A 24,047-nucleotide genomic window follows, 5' to 3' on the forward strand; every position below is an offset into this window, starting at 1 on the left:
ACCAAAGAAGACTCATTTAACTAACCCTAGTTAAATGCAGTGCTATGAATGTATGTCTAAGTTAACTGTGGTTAGGTTAAAGTAGTAACCTGAAATTGCGGGTTGTCACAGGACACACCGCCCCGTGGGGTGGCGCGTGTGGGGGGGGGGGGGGGAAGCGTGGGATTCTTCACTGGCGTGGGGGCGGATGTGAAGATGGTTCTTAGAGGGAGAAAGAGTTCAAGCCCCTCCACCACACCTCACCACTCCGTGATTTTTGGACAACGCCCCTCCTTCAAGTATCTTCCACTCCGAATAGTCTTAATAGAAATGAAACTTAACAATTTTACATCCTAAATACCTACACGGCTACACATTCTTACAAGATTGAAATGAAACTTAGTAATTTAAGTTGATTAAATAACTATCTTGCCCCTCTTTTGAGTTCATTTCTATTTTTCTTATCGAAAGTCCCAATTTTAAATTTGGTCAAATACATATTTTTTTTTTTTTGCACATTCACAGCTTAATTTGTTTTACCCAATCCACACAACTTATATATGCCACTTAGTTTTTATTGCTATCTTTTACTTTAATCAAAATACACACATTCTTTTATACCGGTTTCTCAACAATTTTTTGTAATTAGAAAAGGAGTTCACCCTTCTTAGGCCACACGGGGTGGCATCGTTATGGGCCGTGATACAATAGTATCACTCGTGGAATACCGTCCCGCCTAATTCCATCACTAGTGATGGAGTATAACGAGTTATATGTATAACGCGTTGAAAAACTTTGGTGATAAATGTGTATCTTGTACATTGTGCATTAATACTTGTACATTGGAATCCCATCACTAGTGATACCCCCCCCCTACATTTCTATCACTAGTGATAGAATATTGGGTGATGACATGACATGATTTGATTGGATAGTGGGAGCGATAGAAACTATCACTAGTGAACCACCCCTCCTCCCCTTATTATCTCATTTTGAGGTGTTGCGAACATTTACTCTCCTTAAATTGGGATTCTGTGCCCGAAATCCATGCATGTACCTCAGGGGCGGACCTGTAGTGTAAACGGGCGTAGCCCGGGCTACGGCTCAAGTTTTTACCAGTAGTGTAAAAAAAAAAAAAATTTCGATTTTTATACACAGGACACCCCTGAACAAGTACGAGAACACCCCTAAAAAATTTTGGGATACCCCTGAGTTGAAGGTCTAGTTCCGCCACTGATGTACCTTCTTAGAGCACACACATTACATGGTTGAAGCTTCACCATTCAAAACATTTTATTGAACACACTCGCCCGTCAACACTTTATCTTCACGTACAACTTCACTAAAGTTTACTGAGTCACCTTGATTCATGAATTGTGATTCATACCATCACCACTGCCACTCTACATAATGAAGGTGAGCAGTCTATACTATCACAACTGCCATAACACATAAGGAAGTGTACCGAGTCACCTTGATTCGTGAATCGAATCATCGCCACCAACCTTGATCATTTGAGTAGTCTATATCATACTCATTGAATCCTTGCATCACTAAATTATTTTATATTTTTGTTACATAGTTAACTTTTAGCCTATAAGACATTTTATACGCATCAGATTCGTAAAATAAAATATGAAATATATGTTTGGCTAATGACGAGCGGAAGCAAATAAATAAGAATATATTCTAAAAGAAAAATGGATAAATTTCTGAATGATTAAACCAAATACAATAGGTGCCATTTTATAAGAAGTTTCTAAATTTGGTAGGTTTGCCAAGTTTTCGAAGATTACAAATTGACTGGGATTTATTCAGACTTATACCATTAATATAAACATAAATTATGCTAATCAAAGATTTATGTGTTTTAAGATAAAAAAAGGGTTTACCACTGGGCTTTGCCACTTGATCCGGCTCGTTGAGAGTTGAGACCTTTTTGTCGCCTGCTTATGGGTCCCCTAAACTCCAGTCGTAGCCCCAGTTATGCAAATTTAAAGTATGAGATATTTCTTTCATGTTTTCCGTTATTAAGCTGGTTTATATAAAAATCAACGAGCTCTTGAATCAGCTCATCATCAACTAGAATCAACAATTAACAATACATTACGATTTAAAATGAAGTTTTCCTTTAAAAAAAATACATTACGATTAATCATTTGGTATGACTTATATCTTTTTGTGTCATTTAAACTGTTTGGTAACTTATATTTTTCTATCAATATTTGAAGAATCTTATAACAATAAAAGTAATATTAGTCCATTTGAATTTATAATCATTTGATGCAATTCACATGGCTCCTCGCGGAAATGAAGGGAAAACATAATGTCGATATTGACACTTTTCAAGTTATTTTATTTGATCATTGAATGTTTCTCCCCTTAGAGATGCTATTAATTTCTTGCACCATCTTTGTCTTACTTATTTTATATCGTCATTTTGTTATATATTCAAACAATTTTATCGGTTTATAAGTCAGAGTTTAGTTTAATATTGAACCCATATCGATCTTGTGGATTAAGTAAATAGTTAAAGCAATGTACCTAAAAATATAGAAAGATTCAGGCAATTTACTCACTTTTAAACAAATAAGAGATTTCGACTTAGTCCTCGTCGTGTAAGCAAGTACTTAGTCATCACTTTGTGATTTAAGTAAGAAATTACCACAGTGTGCAAACACGTTTGATTCAACTAATCATACCTTAATCGTGTTCGAGTATCCATGGCGATGTAGCTAGATAGATAGTAATTCGATGTTTCCTTTTAATTTTTTCTTAAATCTAAACTAACTCATGTGTTATATTGTACAGTAGAAGTTATTTTAAGTTCCACTATTAGAAAATTAGGCATTTAGACCATGTGTAGTAGTAATGTCTCTACCTTTGAACGTTTTGCGTCATGTGGTAGCCCAGTCAATAATGGGGCATTATGGTGCGTTTTTCTAAAATGGGTATAGTTAGGATGTGTCATGTGTAGGGCTGCAAACGAACCGAACAAACACGAACAAGACCTTGTTCGTGTTCGTTTGTAAAGAAATATATGTGTTCGCGAACCATTCACGAACACTTATCAAACGAGATTTTATGTTCGTGTTTGTTTGTTAAGGAAATGAACTTGTTGTGTTTGTTTGTTAATTTTAGGAAACAAACAAAATGAACATTGGCGAACACAAATGATCACAAAATAATGTTCATGAACACAAATGGAAACAAATGAACACAAATAATCGTTCATGGACAGAATATATAATACACTGACATTTATTATATATTTAATTTGTCAGAATTTTGAAGTATTTAAATAGATATAAAAACTAGAGTAAACTGCCACTTTGGTCCCTGTGGTATGGTCACTTTTGCCACTTTAGTCCAAAACTCAAACTTTTTGCATCTGGGTCCCTGTGGTTTCAGTTTTATTGCCATTTTGGTCCAAAAATGAAATCAGATCATAATTGTCTTATAAAATCCTGCTATTTTGTCATTTTCCGCAGGGGCAAAATGATCATTTCTTTTTTATAAATAAATACCATATTTTATAAGACAAATATGACCTGATTTACCTTTGAGAAAAATGACAAAATTGCAGGATTTTATAAGACAAATATGATCTGATTCATTTTTGGACCAAAATGGCAAATAAAATTGAAACCACAAGGACCCAGATGCAAAAAGTTTGAGTTTTGGACTAAAGTGGCAAAAGTGACCAAACCACAAGGACCAAAATGGCAGTTTACTCTAAAAACTAAAAACACTAATGAACTATCAAACACAAACAAACACGTTACCGAACGTTCACGAACATAAACGAATGAACACGACATTTGTTCATTTAACTAAATAAACGAAATTTCTTGTTCGTGTTTGTTTGTTTAATAAACGAACAAACACAAACGAACTTCCCGCCGAACAGTTCACGAACTGTTCGCCGAACGTTTGGTTCGTTTACAACCCTAGTCATCTGGGCATTGTGGGACATTATGTTAAAAAGAGGTGTAAATAAAATTAAATAAAAAACATCAAAAATACTTTATTGGACAAACCCATAAATCTGCATGTGATTGGCCAAATCCATTCCCTCTTCGGCGTTGATTTAAGAACGCTTGTGGCCAAATTTTGTAAAACAAACGCCCTTTTGGGGGCGGAGAACTTGGCGTTGATGGGTGTTTTGGGGCAAAAAACGCCCTAAAACTTTACCACTACGGGTGGTCTTAAAACCGTAATATTTTGTCATAAATCGGTCACATTTAGCCTTTTACGATCGAAATTGTAATTGAAAAACCTTCGTGGGTATTTAGTTTTGCAGAAAGGTGAGTTAATTGTTATTTGAAATGCAAAGTAGCTAGAAAAAGTGATATGATATTTCCATTATATATTCAACATATATAAGTCACAAATCTAATCGAAACCCTAAGACGAAACACATTTTCACACTCCCTATATGTGCAAGGATGGCAATGGGCCAGGTTCTGTTTGGGTATTGGTAATCCCATACCTATACCCTGTTACAAAATTGTATCTTATACCCGACTTAATATTCGTCGAGTATCCTGTATACCTATTAATTTGTTAAAAGATATATGTTGGAATTTCCAAATCCATTTTTTTTACTATTATAATTATTATATAATTTTATTTATACAACAATTATTATAAATTTAAAAATGTATATTACATACATATAAGTTTTATCATGAATTAATAATAACTTTAAACTACTTATAACTTATATATATATATATATACTTCGTTACATACAAAATATAAAAATTATTATCAAATATATATACTAAAAGAAAATTTATTTTTTTCATTATGAACATACTAAAATAAATCACTAATAGAATAGGATTAATGAAAAATAAAAATATAAATTAAAAAATTCAGGTATATGATCGGGGGTAGGGATCGTAAGACAAGTCCACCCTATTTGAGAAACTTGATGAGCATTCTGGACCACACATTTCCCTAAGCTTTTCGTAATATACACATATGTATAGTTTAAAATTCACTATATACATATATGTATATTGTCAAATCTTGAATTATACACATATGTATATAATCACTTTTAAATTATACATGTGTGTATATTACGAAAAGCTTAGGGAAAATGTGTGATCCAGAATGGTTCTCAAGTTTCTCAATTAGCCTAGTGCTTCTCACACGATCCTAACCTTAAGATCGGGTATATAGTTCGGGTAAACGGGTATGTGGTTTCAGGTAATTGGGTCGGATATCACCTAATCCCGTACTCGACCCATACCCGCGAAAATCTTTAAAACTAATCTGATACCCGGTCCAATACCCGTCGGGTAACGGGTATACCCGTCCCATTTGTGTCAGGTATACCCGTCGGGCTCGGGTATTTTTGTCATCCCTAGTGTAAATGATTAAATTTATAAGACTTGTGTTCTGGTTTCTATATACGTTATTCATCCAAGTTACTTGTCTAATCATCAACACCTCAAATTAGTGATTTGAGTTCAAGAAGATTATGTATGGTCTTGCAACCCATCATACTGTCTGTATATATATGTATATATATTATTCTTTTAAGGGGTTGGATCGGTCCATAAAACGTCATGACTCATGAGGTAATTAGATTCTACACGCTTATTTATTTGTTTTTGTAAAGTCAAAGGAGGTAGATAGGGATGGTGTGCCGTGTGCAACACTATTCTAATTTGTTTTATATAAGTAAATTATTTATATATTGTTAGTCAAAGTTACAAGATGCATAATAATGTACACAAAGGAAACTATATATAAAGGTGAATATCACGACTGAGGGTGTATATATTAATATAAAAATCAATGAAAATTGGACCTTCATTAAATAATATCAATCTTCTTAAACTTTGTGATCTTAGTGATGTAATATGAGATACTTAATCATCTAATATGTGAAATAAACGTCACAACCCTTAAAATCATTCCTGTTCATTTTCATTTGTGTTGTGATTGTTGTCCGATAACCAACTAAACACGTAAATCAGAGTCTACCGTGCGCTACGCACACTTCACGGGGTAAAACTCTCCTTTTCGGTTGATTCTTAACGTTGCTATTGATGGAAGAAAAAGATCTTAAATTAGAGCATATCATGTTTAATGTTTTCTAACTCAAATAGATCGAGGCCTCTCCTCTAAGTTAGACCACATGATGAAATAACTCATGTTGAGTTCGAGCTACACTAATTAAACATTACTTAACATTTAATGATCGTTCGATTGATTAAGCAAGCCAATTAATACCTGAATTTATCTGCAACACACGGATGAAAGATAAATGTCAATTCATATAGCAAACGCATGGTTAAAATAATATGTTATCTGTAATTATCTCTTGTTTTATAATATTTACTGCTTGGGTTTTAAATTATTATTGTAGCGTTTAAATGTAAAAATCAGAAAACTATTTCTTAAAAGTGAGATGAATATAGAATTTAATATTTACTATCAAAGTCAAAGAGTCTTGGATTAATAGGTTTGGGATGAGGCATCTTATGGCTTTCTAATGTGTAGGTTATGGGTTAGAGTCCCATTTGATGTAATATTTTTTAAGTGAGTCAGGGGTTTTATAACAAGTGGGGCTTTAGGCGGTGGGTTTCCTCTAAAATAGTAGACGGATCTGGTTACCAACATTGTCTGGATGTTCGCAGGGTGTTGATGACAGTTTGTCCATATGGCCGGGCTTATATTCGTTGGCCGTTAAAAAAAATATTTACCCTCAAAGATCCAATACTATATACTAGCAACTACTCACCTTCTTCTTCTCTCTCTTTTTTTAATTTTATATCTTGAACATGAACAAAACAAACTACAAACACCACTATAGAATAAAAATGTTGTAATTTCAAATTAAGGGTTACTACTCAACAAACCTTTATAATGCAAGCTTGACTTAACCGCTTTAGCTAAAGGAAGATGTCAAATTTGAACTAGGAAAATATTCAGTTGACTTCATACACATCTAAAGAAGCTTGCTCTGAACTCCACACACACCAATCGAAAGATACATATACATATACTCTAACTCATATAACCTCGTAAAAGTTCGACTTCTTTGCACTCTTATGATCAATAAGGACTATTTTCAATAGTTTATTTGTTTTATACCTTTTCAAAATATGAGTTGAGTCCTTATTTGTTTAATCTTTTCACATAACCTCTCCAATGGACATTCTGATGATTATTCATTAAGATAATTACAAGCCACATGTCCCCTTCTTATGAGTTAGTGGTTAGAGATTTTAATTATATCACCAATAAATGATTCTCTTGACAACTTCTCCCCTGCTGGAGATTAGTAACAAACCATTTTCTATTCCTTGAAAACTATTCAAAGTTTATGAAATATATTTATGATCAGAGTAATAAAATAAATCTTCTCAATTTCTTTTTTTTTATAGGCACAGACTATTCACACACCAAGGTTGCCTATTTGCACACTTAGGGTTTATATGCGCTGCGTATAGCTCTATACGTATCGTATAGGGTTGCATAGAATTCAGAACCTGCCCAGCAATCATTGACACAGACAACCAGAGTTTATATACGTTGCGTATAGAGCTATACGGAGCGTATATAACCCATCAGGATTTTGTTTGGTTATTTTGATGTATTTGTGGTATAAATACATACCCGGTTCCAAGGTTATATCGTTTAAAATATATAATCGTTAATGTTATACCATCAGCGTATATAACCCTTTAGAATTTTTTTTCGTGTACGGACCCTGTATAGGGTACCTATACGCTGGGTATAGGTCTATACGCAACGTAGATAAAAGTAGGGTTTGGTGTGCAAATAACTATGTTGGTGTGCAAATATATAGTCCCTTTTCATAACTAACTAGTAGAATCCCCCGCGTGTTGTGCGGGAATTCCGTTGGTATGGGTTCAGTTTATTATAGTATCGAAATGGAACTGACACTTGGTATAGCAACTAAAAGATAAAACCCAAAAAAACATGATATGCCTAAATGGATATGGACACGTGTTTACATCTATGGAAAACCATAAAAGTGAATATCTTGTTGAGTTGGAATCGAAGTGGTACCAATACTGTTAGGGAGATATCAGTTCGGTTCGTCACAATACCGGTACAGTACGGACACTCGCTATAGCTTACGATATAAAAAGTACTCTCTATCGCTACGGAAGTTGTTCGCACGGCGTTGATATTGTTCGTCACGATAAAAAAACTCCATTACATTTGAATAAAAATTTTGTCTGTACGTAAATAAAAATAAGCGGTATAACTAAAATAGAAAATCATAAATCATAGTTTCAAAGGCCTGTACTGAACTAAATGTAAATGGAGAGTTTTAGTTTTAAAATATAATAAGAACATGCTTAGCAATCAAATATATTTCATGTAAATCGCTATGTTGAATTAATGGGATGATCCATTGACGAAGGTAAAACCTAGGTTAGGGCTAAAGGACGTAATGTATAATGGGTTTCACAAATAAAGGATTATGACTGTAATTATTAAAGTTAAAGGATATCCATTGCAATTCGATACAAACATAAAGACGAAAAGTGTAATTTACTCTTTAATATATATTAGGGTTACTATTCATAATAATGGTTTTTTAATATATAGATAATGACCCGTTAAATTTTGAATAAAAATTTTATCTATACGTAAATAAAAATAAGCGGTATAACTAAAATAGAAAATCATAAATCATAGTTTCAAAGGCTTGTAACTGAACTAAAAGTAAATGGAGAGTTTTAGTTTTAAAATATAATAAGAACATGCTTAGCAATCAAATGTATTTCATGTAAATCGCTATGTTGAATTAATGGGATGATCCACTGACGAAGGGTAAAACCTAGGTTAGGGCCAAAGGACATAGGGTATAATGGGTTTTACAAATAAAGGATTATGACCATAATTATTGAAGTTAAAGGATATCCATTGCAATTCAATACAAACATAAAGATGAAAAGTGTAATTTACCCTTTAATATATATTAGTGTTACTATTCATAAGAATGGTTTTCTAATATAAAGATAGAAAATCATAAATCATAGTTTCAAAGGCCTGTAACTGAACTAAATGTAAATGGAGAGTTTTAGTTTTAAAATATAATAAGAACATGCTTAGCAATCAAATGTATTTCATGTAAATCGCTATGTTGAATTAATGGGATGATCCATTGACGAAGGTAAAACCTAGGTTAGGGCTAAAGGACGTAATGTATAATGGGTTTCACAAATAAAGGATTATGACTGTAATTATTAAAGTTAAAGGATATCCATTGCAATTCGATACAAACATAAAGACGAAAAGTGTAATTTACTCTTTAATATATATTAGGGTTACTATTCATAATAATGGTTTTTTAATATATAGATAATGACCCGTTAAATTTTGAATAAAAATTTTATCTATACGTAAATAAAAATAAGCGGTATAACTAAAATAGAAAATCATAAATCATAGTTTCAAAGGCCTGTAACTGAACTAAATGTAAATGGAGAGTTTTAGTTTTAAAATATAATAAGAACATGCTTAGCAATCAAATGTATTTCATGTAAATCGCTATGTTGAATTAATGGGATGATCCACTGACGAAGGGTAAAACCTAGGTTAGGGCCAAAGGACATAGGGTATAATGGGTTTTACAAATAAAGGATTATGACCATAATTATTGAAGTTAAAGGATATCCATTGCAATTCAATACAAACATAAAGATGAAAAGTGTAATTTACCCTTTAATATATATTAGTGTTACTATTCATAAGAATGGTTTTTTAATATAAAGATAGAAAATCATAAATCATAGTTTCAAAGGCCTGTAACAGAACTAAATGTAAATGGAGAGTTTTAGTTTTAAAATATAATAAGAACATGCTTAGCAATCAAATGTATTTCATGTAAATCGCTATGTTGAATTAATGGGATGATCCATTGACGAAGGTAAAACCTAGGTTAGGGCTAAAGGACGTAATGTATAATGGGTTTCACAAATAAAGGATTATGACTGTAATTATTAAAGTTAAAGGATATCCATTGCAATTCGATACAAACATAAAGACGAAAAGTGTAATTTACTCTTTAATATATATTAGGGTTACTATTCATAAGAATGGTTTTTTAATATATAGATAATGACCCGTTAAATTTTGAATAAAAATTTTATCTGTACGTAAATAAAAATAAGCGGTATAACTAAAATAGAAAATCATAAATCATAGTTTCAAAGGCCTGTAACTGAACTAAATGTAAATGGAGAGTTTTATTTAAAATATAATAAGAACATGCTTAGCAATCAAATGTATTTCATGTAAATCGCTATGTTGAATTAATGGGATGATCCACTGACGAAGGATAAAACCTAGGTTAGGGCCAAAGGACATAGGGTATAATGGGTTTTACAAATAAAGGATTATGACCGTAATTATTGAAGTTAAAGGATATCTATTGCAATTCAATACAAACATAAAGACGAAAAGTGTAATTTACCCTTTAATATATATTAGTGTTACTATTCATAAGAATGGTTTTTTAATATATAGATAAAAAATCATAAATCATAGTTTAAAAGGCCTGTAACTGAACTAAATGTAAATGGAGAGTTTTAGTTTTAAAATATAATATAATATTAAAATCACTATTCATTTCAATTCGTTTATTAATATATAGTAATATATAGTAATAAGAACATGCTTAGCAATCAAATGTATTTCATGTAAATCGTTATGTTGAATTAATGGGATGATCCATTGACGAAGGGTAAAACCTAGGTTAGGGCCAAAGGACGTAGGGTATAATGGGTTTTACAAATAAAGGATTATGACCGTAATTATTGAAGTTAAAGGATATCCATTGCAATTCGATACAAACACAAAGACGAAAAGTGTAATTTACCCTTGAATATATATTAGTGTTACTATTCATAAGAATGGTTTTTTAATATATAGATAATGGTGATGCTGAGTTATGGAGGTGGTGGTGGGGCGGCGGTGATGATGGTTGTGATAACGGGTACATAGTGTACGTCGATTTTTGCTAATGGTGATGACATGTGGCAGAATGTTTTCTTTTAAAATTTTGGAAAATATAATTCATATCTATAAGTATACCCACAAAACTGGTGTCTGAATATTTTTTAAAATAGCACATATCACTACAAAATAAAAGTCATTTAGTGGCATACAAAAATTGTCACAAAAAACCCAAAAAATGCTACTACAGACCCAAAAAGAATCGTGTGGCACACAAGAATGTGTCTGTTAGGATCTGAGTTTGGATTGTTTGTGATTTGTGTTTGATATAAGATGAACAATGAAAGAGTAGTGCAGCGGAAATTAAATGGAAACAAACTTTTCACAATCAAACAGGAGAAATGCTTTCAAACATACATTTTCAACAGAGAATCAAATGCTTAAATTTATTTCAAACTTTGATTACACTTGCATGTATGCTTACAAACTCCCCCTCAGCCCGAGCTCAGTAATTTGTTCGTGCAGGAAGAAGATGGTGAAGAGCTAATAGAACAGTACAAAGCACTATTCTATTTATAGGCACGAGCAAACCACTGAAGCATCTAAGCTGACGTCACCATGAAAGTGACATCTAACCTCCTAACAAACTCTAACATCTGACCTTTACAAACACTGCTATGCTAACAACTGTTATTACAATACAATTCATAAAGTGAACTAAACGACTGCTGCATCCTTCCACTGATGTGAACCCAGCAGTGCTTTGCATATCCAGCAAAGCTTGACTTATAGCAGTAGATTGAACAGCAGAGTTTTAGTCTATCATCAGCCTTTATCTTGGGCAACAGTTTAGTAGAGATCAGTAGTTTGGAGGTCAGCAGATGTTGAAACCACTTTCAAGGGGAGAGATTTGAAGCATAACATCTGCTTATTCTGGATCCACTGCCCTGATCCAGTTTTGGCTTTAATTATCTGTTCCTCTAATAGGGTTCAATCCCAATAATCTCCCCCTGGAACAGATAATGCCAAAACTCTTCATTATTGGAAGATCTTTATTGCCTCATCAACAGTTCCCTTATTTGCCCTTTGAGTTGAAGTTCAAAGGCTAAGGCATCTGTGTCATCATCATCCCTGCTAAGTGGAAGATCAAGGAGATCCTGCAAATCTTCAAGACTCAGGCCAAGAGCTTGTTCCCTTGATATTTTCTTCACTTCTCCACTAGACTTGATCACTGTCAGTACGTGGGTCTGTTTGTAAGTTTTCCACTTTAGTACTTTGAGTCTGGTGGGTTCCTTGGGAGATTTTTATTGGAAGAGGTGTTTGGTGATGCAGGCCTATTCATGACTGTCTGAGCAGTACTTGCAGATTGTTCCAATCCAAGATCTTCTTTAATCATTATCTTAATGCCCTCTTTTACAAGGTCATCACCAGCCATTAATTCTTGGATTGTTTCAGCACCCAACTGGTTTTGATTCCTTCTTTTGTAGATGGCAGCACCGGCTAGAGCAGTGGTTTAACAGCAAGCAGATTCATACAGTTGTGTTTTAACAGCAAGCAGATTCATACAGTTGTGTTTTAACAGCAAGCAGATTCATACAGTTGTGTTTTAGCATTCAGATTCATACAGCTGTGTTTTAACAGCAAGCAGATTCATACAGTTGTGTTTTAACAGCAAGCAGATGCATACAGTTGTGTTTTAGCATTCAGATTCATACAGTTGTGCTTTAACAGCAAGCATATTTATACAGTTGTGTTTTAGCATTCAGATTCATACAGGTGTGTTTTAACAGCAAGCAGATTCATACAAATGTGTTTTAACAGCAAGCAGATTCATACAGTTGTGTTTTAGCATTCAGATTCATACAACTGTGTTTTAACAGCAAGCAGATTCATACAAATGTGTTTTATCATTCAGAATCATACAGCTGTGTTTTAACAGCAAGCAGATTCATATAAATGTGTTTTATCATTCAGATTCATACAGCTGTGCTTTAACAGCAATTCAAATTCATACAGCTGTGTTTTAACAGCAAGCAGATTCATACAAATGTGTTTTACATCAGCAGATTTCGCCCCAGCTTTCGATCGGCTTCCGGTAACTGTTCCGCTGCTATCTATCCTTTCCAAAGTTTCCTGCTTTTTGAATCTCTTCCCTACAACCAGCAAAATACCGTCAATTACAAACAAAAATCACCCGTAATCGCTTTGTAAAACACGCAGTACAATGAAAGCTTTACTTATATGGAACAAGGAAAATCTCTTATCTTCATCCATGATTTTAGGTATTTTTGGTATGATTTTGGGGGTTTCCGAATTTGGGTTTAGAGAGAGAAAGAGAGAGAGAGAGAGAGAGAGAGAGAGAGAGAGAGAGGGAAATTGGCGTGTATTAAGGAGATGTGATATCTCTGACGATTATTTTTGATTGGTTTAAAACACATAAGGACGAAATTGCCCCTACTCATTTTAAACAATCTATTAAATATAGTTAATTATTACAAGATTGCCATTGATTTAATCTCAACCCTTAAACACACCAATCGGATGGACAAGATCGCTTCCTAGACTTTCTAGGAAAAACACACTTTCCGTAGGAACCCTACTATATATATATATGATGAGAATCATGACAGAACACTAATTATTGCGAGAATAAAAAGAACAACTTAAAATCACTAAATTTTGTGATTTATGGTTTATATTATTTAAATTTTATGTTTCTTACATTCATATGGGTATTATATATATATAGAAATCCCCTAAAATAAGAACCACCTCCAGTTGTAAGAATCGTGAGAACTACTTGATCCAGGGCGAGTTGGACTAAAAAAATTTTTCATAGACGTAGATGCGTGTATTATAAACGCCTTTGTAAAAAAATTCAAAAAAAAATGTCGTGTGTGTAGTTTTGAGCACCACAAGTTTGGGTTTACGGGTACCGAAAATATTAAATAAAATTTACGGTACCCATAAACCCAAACTTGTGGTGCTCAAAACTACACACACGACATTTTTTTTTGAATTTTTTTTACAAATGTGTTTATAATACACGTATCTACGTTTATGAAAAAAAAATTTGGTCCACCTCGCCCCGTACGGTGTAGTTCTCACGGTTCTTACAACTGGAGGTTGTTCTCATTTTAGCGGTCCCTTATATATATATATACCATATGTTTTTACCTACATATAGGCCTACGTACATGTAAGTATAGAAAATCTGAAAATTTTTCATATTTTGTTTTGAATTATAGTGTGAGAAACAATAAATCTTACATTTGTAACATTTTCATTTACTTTGTAGATTTGTAGGATTGAAAAAAAATGTGTGATTCATTTTGTTCTGTGTGTTCTCGCAATATTTATTGTTTCACAAAGAATTTTCCAGTATATATATAGGGCTCGGTTCAAATGAGAACCACCACGAGTTGTGAGAATTTTATTCTCACGCAAGTTGGGCCAAGAATTTTTTGTACAAACGTAGATGAAAATATCATAAACATAACTGTAAAAAAAAGTAAAAAAAATTATCGATTCGTTGTTTTGACTGATGCAAGTTTTTTTACGCGCGGGTGTAAATTTTGTACGAATATAAATATTTTTTTCGACTTATGTAAATGTGGGTATGCGGCATATTTTTTTTTGCTGAAACAAGTGATTTTTTTTTTACTTTTGAGAAAAAAATCGGAAAAACTTTTGGATGGCCTAGTTCTCACGATTCTCACAACTCAAGGTGGTTCTCATTTTAAGCCATCCCTATATATATATATATATATATATATATATATATATATATATATATATATATATATATATATATATATATATATATATATATATATATATATATATATATATATATATGAGAAGGATCCGTTAGAAACCACCCTTTATTGCGAGAACCGCGAGAACCAACGTGAACACAACCAAAAATAACTATATATATATATATATAGGTAAAGGTTCCTGTAAAAAAGACCAAAAGTGTGAGAAGGATAAGAAAGAATCTACACCATTAGATCTTTGATCTAATGGTTTAGATTAATAGGGACCAAATTGTAAAATTTGTTTTATTTTTTTGGACTGAATTGAAAATTATAGGGGTAATAAAGTCTTTATATCCATTCAAAATAGGAAACTGTAATCAAAATCCCTACAATTTCGATCTCTCTCTCCAATCGCACGACCAGAGCTCTCTCTCTCTCTCTCTATAATTTCGATGTATCTCTCTACATTGCAGTGGAGCAGCAGCGGTGGTGCGGCGGTGGTGGTGCGAGCGGCAGCGGCGGTGGTGGTGCCGGATCGGCAGTGGTGGTGCGGCGGCGGTGGGTGCCGGATCGGCAGCGGCGATCTGACTCTACACCGCACGACCAGATGATCTCTCTCTCTCTCTACACGACAGCAGTGGCGGAGCGGCAGTGGTGGTGCCGGAAGTGGAGAAGATGATACAGAGGTGTAATGATTATTGAATGGTGTTATATATGTGCTGAATGGTGTTATATTCTTTATTGAATGATGTTATATATGTGCTGAATGGTGTTATATTCTTTATTGAATGGTGTTATATATGTGCTGAATGGTGTTATATTCTTTACTGAATGGTGTTATATTCTTTATTGAATGGTGTTATATTCTTTACTGAATGGTGTTATATACGTGCTGAATGGTGTTATATTCTTTGCTGAATGGTGTTATATTCTTTACTGAATGGTGTTATATTCACTACAGAGGTGTAATGATTATTGAATGGTGTTATATATGTGCTGAATGGTGTTATATTCTTTACTGAATGGTGTTATATTCTTTACTGAATGGTGTTATATTCTTCACTGAATGGTATTATATACTTACTGAATGGTGTTATATACTTACTGAATGGTGTTATATACTTGCTGAATGATGTTATATACTTGCTGAATGGTGTTATATAATTATTGAATACGTGCTGAATGGTGGTTGCAGTGTTATTCGTAGTGTTTTTTAGAGATCTTTTAAAAAAAATCTTGTTCCTATAATTAAGGTGGCGGTTATGGTAAGTTTTGAATTAATTGAATTAATTATAAAATTACTTGTTTACCCTTTTGAATTAATTTAAATGGAGGACACATGTCATCTCCATAATATTTCTCACATTTCTCACACTTTTAACCTTTTTTACAATAACCTTTCCCTATATAAACCCAACCCTATATATATATATATATATATATATATATATATATATATATATAGGGTTGGGTTCTTTGCAGAACCCTAATTTTAAAAAGAACTTACAGAACTATTCTAAACCACTCATTATTTCTAATATTAAAAATTTAAAACTAAAATAAAAGGTTATAATAGTAATTTACCAAATATTTCTCTCTAATTAGTTAATTAAACCTCTCTCCTAATTCCTCTCTCTTGATCAGATTTTTATGGATTTATGTATATGTTAACAACAAAACTCATTTCTAATACAATCATTTGTTTTTTTTAACTGGTTACGGTGATACTGACTAAGTGCATATTTACACATATGTAAGTATATTATTTACATATATGTAATTCTTTGGCAAGTAATCTTCATAGTGATTTTTCAAAAAAGGTTATGTATTTACATATATGTAGATCTACACAATTATTATATTATTTACAGATTGATTCCCATTTACATACATTTAAATCCTTAAATTGATCATCCAATTTTTAAATGATAACATAACGAACTGTCTGTTTACATACATGTCAATACTCTATATATGTTTATCTATACTATTTACATGCATTTTCATATATGCATGTAACTAAAAATAAATGTTTACACATATGTGTGTAACAAAAAAACAGATATAAGAAATCTATATCAACAAACATAATTCAAATCGATATATACACATTCAAATCAATATTTACACATACGTATATAGATTTTTACATACATGTGGATAAGAAAGAAAAGATATTTACATATGATGTGCATGTTCAAACTATTAAAAAATATACAAATTATTTTTAACCTACACATTCATTATACATCTTCAACTGTCTCTTTTTTTTCCGTTGATTTTTGTGGTGTTTCCCAAACAGTAATAATGAACACCTCAAGACCTGTAGCCTAAAACAACAATTCCATATAAAAGGTTTTTACGAAGAAAACTTATTTAGTGAAAAGCAATATAAATTAATAAAGCAGCCATTCAACATCTGCATTTGTTATATAACTATTTCAAAACACTATTACTTAGCTCTCAAGCTTTTTTAACCCATACAAAACTTATTTATTAATTATCTCCAATCTTATAATCAGTGGCATACTTTTTGATTAAAATAAATCCTATTAATATGGTTATGAAATGATTTTATTTTGTCGATAAATAGGGTTACAAATGCCACTAGTAAAATAAAGAAACTAAAGCATTCGGTCTCCACTATTCTAATACGTAATTGATGTGCAACTCAGATCTAAAAGTCTAAGAAAAGGCTTACCGGCCTAAGGTTTGTGACTACAACCAACAACGAAAGCGAACCTCGAACCCACTATGTTAGCGTTTCTCTTGCTCTGGAGTGATGGATATGAATTGATATCAACTCATCAGTAAGAAACGAAGGGATTAGAGAGAGAAATTGAGAAATACATGGAGGTAAATAAGGAGTTTATTTTTTAGACTAGTGCTAATACCCGCGAATTTTGCGGTGTTGATAAATGATATGTTTTTTTTATTTTTAGAAAAAAAAAATTATGTTTAAACTGATCATAAAGAAACAGTAAGCATGGACTTATTATGGAAATCTGAATCGAACATTAAAATACAACGAAAGTATCGTACTATAGATCTAAAATAACCGAAAAGATAAGTAAACAAAGGAAATACGTTTTTTTGTGTGAAATATAAATTGAAAGCCTATTACTCTAATATTTCTATTTGTTGGAGCTTTGTAACCACCTAAGTCAGTAATTAATTTGGGAGGGATCTACATTTGATAACAACATTAAAACATGTAAAGTTTATGAAATAGAAACAATAATAAAAGATAATAAATTATAGATAAAATAGGATAGTATAATACCAATCCATGAGTTACTGTCATTGCAAAAAAAAATGATAGTTAGGATCGTCACTAACTTGTATATAACTTTCGACATTGCTAGTATGTTTGTATTCTTGCTGAATCAAAGACATTTAAAAAATTTTAACAGGAAAAAGTCAATCAGATATATGAAATTACTTAATAACGTGAAATATTATTGTCAATCTAACAACAAATAAAATAACAATATTATTGAAATTAAAGCAAGAGACAATTATTCAAAAAAGGAAAAATACTAAATTCAAACGTATGACGCCAATAACGCTCAAAAACTCGAAATAGAAAATTTCACTCTTTATTCTGAATGTGTTCTGAGGTCTTCAACTTCTTATTAGTTATATTATCATTGATACTGAACACTTTGTCGTAGGCGTTAACGTCAACCAGTTTACGCCTATTGGTTTCGCATTGAGGAAACTGTAATGTATGTGTTGACCTTCCTGCGTTAACATCTGAAATCTTTTTTGCATACAGTTCTCTCAAGCTCAAGCATTCTTCCGCTTTAAACTCCTATAAATAAAAGGGTGATCCAGTCAAGAACTTATTACTAAAAGGCCAATTTAAAATTAATAACCATTAATTTTAGCAAATAGCCCTTTGATAATAAAAACCTCAAATTAACAACAGTTTTTTAATTCATAGCTGGTAAAAAAATAACAGATATGGTTATAATGTTGCAACAAATTGAGTACAAAGTTTTATAGCTTTAAGTTACACGTTAGATTGCAATCTGACTCGCCACCAACATAATGTGACCTGCAATCCGACCCTTGACCAACAAAATGCAAATACAATGACCTTTGCCACCCCATACAGCATGCATCACATGACCTCTTCTTTGAGCTTTTGGAAATCCATCTTCAATAGTTAGGCTGAAATCAAATAACCCAACAACAATAATCATACCCTTCTTAGAACAAAATGCATGAAAAAATGTTAAGTTGACTAAATAAATGGGACACATTGCTTATCAAAATTTTTGGGAATATTTGAATATAATATTTCATCAAAGGAATTCGATTATAAAATTTACCGATAGTCGACCTCTATTTTAACTACGGCTTCCGGTAACAGTAAGCGTCATATCCTTCTATCTAGTGTTCCAGTTTATAAAGTTTCCACTTACTGGCCTCGACATGAAAACTCATTCTTTCAAAGTTTATCAAGTTCATAATATTCAAATCAAAACGAAACTACGAAGCAATTGTTCATGTTGACACAGTGAATAAAGCTAGAATCAGAATTTTTATTTTTAATTTTTAATTTTGGAATATACAAATTAGCAACTGCCATTGACAGTTGGCTTGTATTTAAAAGTATAAAAAAGTAAGAATAAGGAAATCAAATCTTCCTTAATAAGTGAGTAGAGTACATACCCAAACAAATACACACTACGTATAACAATGATATAAAGACTTGAAAATATTGATAAACAAAGCTTTACAAAAAAAACATAAGTGAAAATATCACTTACTCTTTGGAAACCAACTATTAATGTCACATGTAACATTCTATCATCATCCATATGTAACTTAAAATAGATGTCTTTTACCAAATTAGCAACACTGCATTTAACAAAGGAAGTGCATTAGCCATAAATAATAAATAATAATGAAGTCCATTTAAGTATCAAACGAAGCAAGAAGGATTCATATAAAGAACATATATGTAAGTAAGCTCAATGAGGAAAAATAGGTGCACCACCCCTTATAAAGTTGATGGGCTCGTGTTGGAATATATACATATGGTAGGATGAGCAAATGGTAGGGTACCGGTTTCGAACACGTACCGAATTTCCTGAACGGAAATATATTCGGTACTGACTTTCGATGTTTTTTGGTACCAGTATTTACCAGTTCTACCCTCAAATACCGGTACTGAACCGAGTATACCGGTACCGAACCGGGGATACCAGTACCCATTTTGGGGATTTTCGATACCTGTTGGTACCGAGCTCATCCCTACATATGATGCACCCATTTTTCAAACATGAGCAGCAGAACTGTATTATTATGCAATTTATATATGTAACTCAACGCATCTTACCTTAAAAACTTACATAATCTTCATTTTTGGCGGTATTGACAAAGATTATATTCTATGAAAAACTAAAGTGGAAATTGAAGCATTTCTCACTGCTTATGGGAGTAGATTTCACGCATGAATACCGGTCAACATCACTATAATCATCTTCAATAAAAATTGTTTAGTTCCTTGCATGCCATTAACCTTTTCGATTAGTCATTAGAGCATGTGATGCTTCATTGCCTCATACTCTCTGCTCGAAATAGAAAATAACAGTAAATTAAGTTTAAAACTAATGTTTGTTGTAGAGCTTTTAACCCACTTTACATGTATGTATCATAGTTATTAAAGCGAGCGCCCAGGCGCAAATAAAGCCTCGGGCCCAACAATCGCCCTGAGTGTACATCGCGCCTTTAATCTTCAGGTTAGTTCATAATCTTCTGCATAGTTATTAAGGCGAGCGCCCAGGCGCGCCTAGGCGTAGATAAAGTCCCGGGCCAACAAATCGCCCTGAGTGCGCCTCGCGCCTTTAATAACTATGGTATGTATAGATGGCATATAGAAGTTGACATGATGCTAGAAGCAAGAATACTTACCTTACAATGTTAATAACCCATTCTTGATCAATGTCATTTCCATATAAAAGCACCACAACACATAACCCTACATGAAAATAGAAGGAGAAAAAGATTAATGTAATGCTAAAAAAAGATTGAAACTAATAAGAATAACTGATTTGATAACCGAGCCTTTTTTAGAACTGGTTCATTCATGACACCATCAACAGGTGTTTTTCAAATATCTAAACAATAATATAAAATAAAAATACATTATTGCTCTGTTGAAGAACAAATTCTAACCATCGCAAAAAATTGTAATTAATTCATGAAGGAAAGACAAACTTCCATATGAAGGCTAGTAACATGAAACCAAGCTGTTGAAATAAATGATTTAAAAACCGATTCAAATTCAGCTGGTTGATCCGTCCGGTAGAACCGGTTAAACCGCCCGGTACACCTGGTTGAACCACCCAATACACCCGGTTAAGTCGTTTCTGAGCCAAATCCGGTACGTATAAAAACCGGATTTTAAAACATTGGTTGAAATAGAGATTGAGAATGCAAGCGAAATGGTAGATAGAAACATACAGTTGTGCAGAGTAGTAGTCAAAAGAAAATAGTCACATACCACCATAGGTTCGAGTTAGAACGGACAATTGCACCAATTTTTGCATATGGAAAGCAAACTCTGAGAAAAATGTATGCCATACATCACTAAAACAAAATAATGGAAGAAACAAATGACTCAAATGGCAAAAAGATAAACAAACAGCAAGATTTATTAAACAAATAATCCTCTTCCCCAAAAACACTACTCAACAAACACTCAAGAGCATTTACATAATAGTCATGGCATCTGTTTTCATGTGTTGTACATTGAAATTTCTGTAGAGAAATACAGTGGCAACAATAGAGACATAGTCAACAAATGCAACATGAAATTATCAAATCAGTTGCATTTCCATCCTTGATCGTTGATCGTTTTTCTAATTTAAAATTTGTCCATTCTTTCTGGCTATTAATAATTAAGATAACCCAAAACAACACATTTAAAGTTCTAACCGGCACAAATTTTTACATCTCAGTCAATATTACCTGATATAATTGTTACAATAGTACACCATGAATCTCATTTAGAACAGCTCAACGAATAGTTATGAGTTTATTTATCTATAACTAAAATGAACGACCACTCTTCAATAAAGAAATTTATGTGAACTGAAACACAGAACTCTTAAGCTTAAGAAATGCACCAATAATAAGATTTAACTAAGTTGATTACCTAACTATATTTCGGTGGGCTAAGTCTACCAGATTGCTCAAATGTGTGTTGTGGAGAAAGTTATTGAATATTGACACATCAGAAGAAATTAGTTTGCTATTTCTCACGAAGCATTGTTGAGACATAGTACTTTATTAACCATTACCATTCAAATCAAAATCACTTGACTTGGAATGCGGCTTGTTCTTTTTTTTTTTTTTTTTTTGCATAAATAGATGAACAATTTAGTGCTGTTTAGAACAATGTAAAAGGTTGTAGGCTACCCTGTGTTATTATATATATACACACTATCAATATACTCTTTTTTATTAACATTCAGTGATAATGCTTACAACTTTCTATATCCAAATTGAACTGTATACAAACTTATAATATCAAAGAAGACTTAAATTCCTTGTCGCTCACACATTATAAAATCAAAAGAGGCTTCGATTAAGACAAAATTCAAATTCGACGTGATAATGTAGAATGTAAAGTTTAGTGGTTTACAAATTGACAAATACTTTACAAAATTCAGAGTCATATACCTGTTTGAAATCTTGTCGAGATAAATTGGACATGGCGAAGAACTTTGTGGCAATGGTACAGGTAATACATCCATCGCCATCTATAATTTCAAAATCAAAACAAATGCAAATATGCAATCCTTGTTAAAACTCATTTATTAGTGACTTTGCGTTTAAATCCAACATGTAGATTGACATGCCATAGTAATAATCAGACTTCATAAAACATAACCATAAAAAATATAAAGATTAGGGTAGTACCTTGTTAATGAAGCATTAGATCACCTTTGAAGATCTGTGCTGGAAGACGACAAACCCTAGATACGAAACATATCCAGATTTGAAAAAAATGATTCAAAATCAACAATCAAAGTTATAGAATATACAAATCTGAATCGTACCTGGTGTATTGACGTTGTTGTAGTGATACGAATTAGGAATCCAATGATTAATGATGAGAGTGATAATATCGAACGATTCACAAATCAAAACATGAAAAAAATCAAGATCAAAAATCATCAATAAATATTGAAAAAATCTGTGTTGGATCTACAAAGAACACATAAGAACACCTTATCATAATAATATCTTAATATCGCAATCATACCTTGATGTAGTTGTAAACAAATCGATTGTTATGAAACCCTAGAAAAAAAACGAATGAATATGAAAATCAGATCTTGCAGAAAAACATAGATCTACATATTGGAATTATAAAATCACGATGTTTATCAGAAATATGGAATATCTAACCTTGAATCGGATGGATTATACGCAGATCTATGAAGAGTCTTAGAGAGCAGAGGGAGAAAGGCTTGAGAAACCCTAATTGAGAAACAAAATTGTCGGGTTGTGTGTTTATATAGGAGAACAATTTGACCCGAATGAATGGAAATGGATCCCGTGTGACTCTTCACCACAGGGAATAGGAATGGATGTCAATTTTGGCGGGAAAATGAAGAATTGAAGCTCTAGATGGAGGACATGTGTCCCCTAATTAAGGTTTTTATTAGGTTGTATAGATTTCCCCAAATTACCCTTTTTACTTTATTAATTGTCTATTAGACATCCTTTAATTACGATACTACCACTATTATTTTGAACCATTGATTATATAATCTAAGGGTTGTAATAAGTTTTGTAAGTTCTGAAAAAAATAATGGTTCTGAAATGATCTTCACCCTATATATATATATATAGAATTGCTCTAAAATAAGAACCATCTCCAGTTGTAAGAACCGTGAGAACTACTTGAACCAGGGCGAGTTGGACCAAAAATTTTTTTCGTAAACGTAGATGCGTGTATTATAAAAACATTGGTAAAAAAATCAAAAAAAAATGTCGTGTGTGTAGTTTTGAGCACCACAAGTTTGTGTTTACGGGTACCGTAAATATTCCGGTATGATTTACGGTACCCGTAAACACAAACTTGTGGTGCTCAAAACTACACACACGATATTTTTTTTTTTTGAATTTTTTTTACAAATGTGTTTATAATACACGCATCTACGTTTATGAAAAAAAAAAATTGGTCCACCTCGCCCCATACGGTGTAGTTCTCACGGTTCTTACAACTCGAGGTGGTTCTCATTTTAGCGGTCCCCTATATATATATATATATATATATATATATATATATATATATATATATATATAGGGTAAGGATCATTT

General features: G+C 32.5%; 1 long non-coding RNA gene across 6 annotated transcripts; it reads right to left on the minus strand.

The window, feature by feature from the left end:
* Positions 1-18,179: 18,179 nt before the first annotated feature.
* Positions 18,180-23,268, minus strand: LOC118491117. 6 transcript variants are annotated; one of them, XR_004890425.1, is made up of 9 exons: positions 23,130-23,268; positions 22,984-23,021; positions 22,638-22,693; positions 22,398-22,477; positions 21,217-21,276; positions 20,625-20,691; positions 19,478-20,281; positions 18,802-18,875; positions 18,180-18,513 (listed from the first exon to the last, which is right to left on the minus strand). It is a non-coding gene; the product is annotated as an uncharacterized LOC118491117 (long non-coding RNA). The 6 variants fall into 6 exon arrangements; XR_004890423.1 differs by having other exon boundaries at positions 18,719-18,875; XR_004890427.1 differs by lacking the exon at positions 18,180-18,513 and having other exon boundaries at positions 18,616-18,875; positions 19,478-19,568; positions 20,050-20,281; positions 21,217-21,302; positions 23,130-23,267.
* Positions 23,269-24,047: the final 779 nt, after the last annotated feature.

Source organism: Helianthus annuus, chromosome 4 (assembly GCF_002127325.2).
Source record: "Helianthus annuus cultivar XRQ/B chromosome 4, HanXRQr2.0-SUNRISE, whole genome shotgun sequence".
Lineage (NCBI taxonomy): Eukaryota > Viridiplantae > Streptophyta > Magnoliopsida > Asterales > Asteraceae > Helianthus > Helianthus annuus.